The 4,620-nt window shown below is 38.0% G+C and overlaps 1 non-coding gene across 1 annotated transcript; it reads right to left on the bottom strand.

Annotated features, from left to right (window-relative positions):
• Positions 1-3,897: 3,897 nt before the first annotated feature.
• LOC136525101 (small nucleolar RNA R71) lies at positions 3,898-4,005 on the bottom strand. The gene has a single exon (XR_010776425.1). It is a non-coding gene; the product is annotated as a small nucleolar RNA R71 (small nucleolar RNA).
• Positions 4,006-4,620: the final 615 nt, after the last annotated feature.

Genomic DNA, 4,620 nt, shown 5'->3' with positions numbered 1-4,620 from the left:
AGTGCATGTGCTCTGTTGGTGGAAAACACCAATAGAACCAAAACTTTATTCATTCTTCTCTAACCCTTAGGTGCATTGAACAAGATGATGTTTGATGTTACATGCTGTGTTCAATTATATCATAGGTGATAAGATAATAAGATTAAGCATGAATGTAGCATTTAAGTTCATTTGACAGAAAGGGTTTAATTGCTTAACCCATGTAAGGATTGTCTATCTCTACATAATATATCAATCTTTACATGATTATGAGTATCATCTTTCGAAGATTGGACATGCAATATTTTAGCTCATTTGGTTAAGACTATGGGATCAAGAAAGTGGTGCTAGGGACAAGCTTAAAGAACAATACATGTTGAGCTAAACAGGTGGGATCAAGGAAGTTATGACTCAAACATGTTTGTTTCCTATTTATGTGCCTATCAGAATCAAGGAAAACTTTAAATAATGACCATTTACCTTAGGATGTTACCTTTGTCATTGGAGCATGATGACACCATATGATGAAGGGTAGATGGCTTGTGATGGTCCTTCCCTTTTACTTGAAGTTTTCCTTGTTCAGCTAGTCTCGCAGCTTGAACTGTTCATGAGCTTCTTTTTTCCTAAATTTCACCCTTTCATTCTCATCCTTTTGTTATGCCATCTTTCTGTTCTTTGATCTTTTGACACCTTGTTAGACCTTTTGCCTCACTCATTGTTTTATGCCTACAAAGGATTAGTGGACAACACATACCCGAAGGAATATACAATTTTGAAACATGGGTTGTTTGTCTAGAATTTTGTAATTTCCCTCTATGCTAATGAAAAGATGGTTTTGGGATTACTTTAGTATAGAGATTATGTTTTATACAAGCATGGCTCAAGGCAAAGGTAACTTGCAACTAAAGACAACGTGAATGATCTTTGGTACTTATAGTTCTTTCATCCATGTTGAATGAGGTATGTAGTTCTTACATCTATAATTAATGAGTTGTGTCTTGCTTCATCTCTAATTTGAATTCATCTCATGAGTTACCAATATTGAATTAAAAGTTCCTACATAGGGTTAGTCAAAAATATCTAGTATCTACTAAGACATACTATCAGCTCAAAAATCAACCTAGACACCACGTCTAATTTGATTCAGGAAGGCATTTTAACCTAAGCACCATGCTTAATTTAAAAGTCTTTGGAAGTACGATAGCACCCCTAAACTAAGCTCCATGCTTAATTTAAAAGATGTATGAACATATTCCAAACCTCAAACATACTATAGTAAACAAAGGTGGCATGGAAGCATTACATATATTTATTCAATTGGAGATGAAAGAACATTATTGCTATTGAGCATGATGTAAAGGTCCAAGATTAATTAGCAACATGGCATAAGATTTTTCAAAAAGCCCATCCCCTAGGCTTGAATTTTGCAAGGCAAAGTCAAGTTTGGATGGATGTGATTAAATGTTGCATGATAATTGGTTGGACATACCTTGCATCGTCATCCTTCATTCTTTTTACTTCAGACCTAGAACGGTTAGTGAGAAAAATACCGAAAGAAATATTTTCACAATTATGTTTCTATGCTTATTTCACAAGGGCATCACAAAAAAGGTAAAAGCTCATGTTATCTCCTAAAAGTGCTTGTTTTAGGACAGAAGCTTGTCCTTGGGAAATCTTCGAATTGTGTTTCTAATTGGTGAAGTGGTTTCCCCTCCAACACCAACCTTTAGGTGCCTATATCAAGATTCATGCCAATGAGATTTGCAATGTTTATGATAAACATATGCATCTACAACCTCCCTTTCAAAATTTTTATAAATAGGAAGTACGAGGGGGTTGAAGATCTCGTGTGTGGCAAAGTTGGAGAGACCAAATGATTCAAGAGATTTCTCATGCTAGTATGGATTCGAAGAGGTGTTCATGAAATAACTTCCATGCTCACTGATGCTAAAAGAAAAATTAAAAGAAAAAATGTTAAGCTAGGGTCAAAGTTAATTCAGCAATCGTTTCCCCAACAACGGCGCGAGAAAGCTTGTTGGTATATTTAACGCACACAGATAAATCCGCAAGCGCACGGATACCGCTATAGCTTTCACCCGGAAGTATTCCAAGTATCGTATCCACAGTTAAACATGTGAGACTAACTATGGTCTAACTTAACGAGGGGTAATGAGTAGGTTAAGGTTTAATTTAATCTAGGAGTAGCAACAAGGTTAGGATAAACAGGAGCGTAGAGGGGATAACTAAGGGTCTCTAGTTTTGACTTGGGTAAGCTTATGTCTTCTACTATTCAACTGGGGACATTACTTAAGGGAAGACACCAACAGAGGATGCTTTCCTTAGTAACTGGGTCCTACGTGCGCCTATAGATGGGAGGTGGACTACAAAGGATCAACAATGCTATATAGTACTGATGTCACAAACGCGATCTACCACTGATCCAGAATGCAGGGGGCATCCATGATTAACCTAAGTCTAAGCACCACGCTTACACCCACGATTAATACTCTACTCTCCCTAGGAAGAGAATAAAGCACTCAAAAGAAAGTCGTGATCCTGATGAACAATATAAACAAGATGCTTACTTGAATCAGAAGTTGATTACCAAACAAATCTCAGAAGCAAGCTCTAGTAGAACTTGGATCCACCAAGGTACAAGCCGTAGAGAGAGCACCGATATGCCAACATCTTCTCCAAACTCTTCCCTCACTCTCTATCTCACTATTTCTATTTATAATACTAGATCCTATGGAGGACTAATATTCTCTTGATAGCTAGCTCTAATCCTCTTGAGGAGAATATGAATTAGGGTTGTAGGGATCTACTAAGGGAGGGGACAGGGGCTAGTATATATAGCCCTGTGGGTCCAACGTGAGCCCTTGGATCAAACCGACTTAAGCAACGCCTTAGATGCATCCTAAAAGGCGGTGGGAACCGACATACGAAGCAAGGGCTAATAGGTGGGCCCAAGGGGCTAAGTGGCCTATAGGTGGGGCCGGTTAGCCCCACATGGTAGCCACCTACCCTCCGCTTCGGTGGTTTGCCTTCTAGAGTCTTCTAGATTCTTTTCACGTTAGTTTCGCTGTGGATAAACGTGATTTGCTTTGATGATTAGGTCCTCCTTGGTGGTTTTCTGATTAAACCCTACTAGAAACACAGATGCAATAAAACTCATGGAATTTATTAGTTTAAACCCATAAACCTTCATGGGTGATTATATTTATGCCCTTATACATGTTTAATTGATAGCTTATAATGGTTGTTAACTACCGTCAATAGGCATCATGCTAGGGATGACAACTTAGTAAAGAGTGATGCTAAGAAATGTCAACAAGCATTTCTGACGCTGTTGCTAGGGAGGGGCACATGGCTAAGAGAATTGACCAAATAAATACTTATTGATAAAATAATAATCTCTGCTTTAGCAGGCTTACCCTTGTTTTGTCTTTGTTCATATCTTATACAGGGTATTCCAGGATTGGTTGTGATTTACCAATAATTTCCATCAATCAGAATCAACCAAATCAAGAGGAAGCTCAACACTACTTTATGAAGCTATGGCTGACAAGTCCCTGCGTCTGTTCTCTGCTCCAAGCACCGAGAACATTCGCACTGGACCAACACTCAAAATCAATAACCTTGAGTTCGAGCTCAAGCCAAGCCTCATCAACATGGTGAAAGCTATCCCCATTCAGCGGAAGGCACATGAAGATGCTAGTGCTCATCTTCAGAATTTCCTAGAGATAAGTAGCACGGTCGTCATCAAGGACGTTGCTCAAGACATCATACTACTTCATTTGTTCCCATTCTCACTTGTGGGAAGAGCAAAGTAATGGTTCTACACCAACAAAGATCACATCAATACATGGGCAAAGTGTTCAAAGGTCTTCCTAGAAAAGTTTTCCTAGTCAAGACCAATGTCTTAAGAGGAAAGATTTCAAACTTCCACCAGCAGAAAGGAGAGACCATTCTAGAAGCATGGGAACGTTTTCAAGAATATGTTTCAAATTGTCCTCATCATGGAATGGAAGATTGGTTGCTCATGCAAAATTTCTACCATGGATTAACTTAGAAAGCCCATGAACAACTCGATGCCACTGCCGGAGGATCATTTATATCACTCACCCTTGGAAAACCTGAAACTTTTATGGAAAACATAGCCTCTAATCAAGGCTGGTCATCTTGCAATATTCAATCATTTAATAAGAGTGAAGAAGTACCAGAAGAGGTGTGTGCACTGTCAACCAAGATGGATGTACTGTTGAATTGGCTCGAACAACGAGACAATTACAAGAAAGATCGCTAGGTCATTCAAGATGAGTTCAATGCTCAAAATTTATGTGGGGAGTATTGTAACACCCTAAAATTTATTTCTCTTGAAATAGAGCTAAAATGATTTAATTTTGTATTTTGTGCTGATGAAAACATAGGGAAATAATAAATTTTCATTAAATTCAAATTTATCTTAAGGTAGAAACATGTTTGTTGCATTCATGCCAGTCACACCTTATGTTTCTTTGTGCAAAATAATTTTTTTAAATACGTTTAGAATACGAACATCTATCTCTTGGAATCTTTCTAATTTAATTCCTACCTCATTGACCTTGATCTTTTTATTCAAAGGTCTCAACAACCTTTTCA

Source organism: Miscanthus floridulus, chromosome 18 (genome assembly GCF_019320115.1).
Source record: "Miscanthus floridulus cultivar M001 chromosome 18, ASM1932011v1, whole genome shotgun sequence".
Taxonomy (NCBI): domain Eukaryota; kingdom Viridiplantae; phylum Streptophyta; class Magnoliopsida; order Poales; family Poaceae; genus Miscanthus; species Miscanthus floridulus.
Note: the sequence above shows the minus strand (reverse complement) of the source record. Positions and strands in the feature narration are given on the sequence as shown.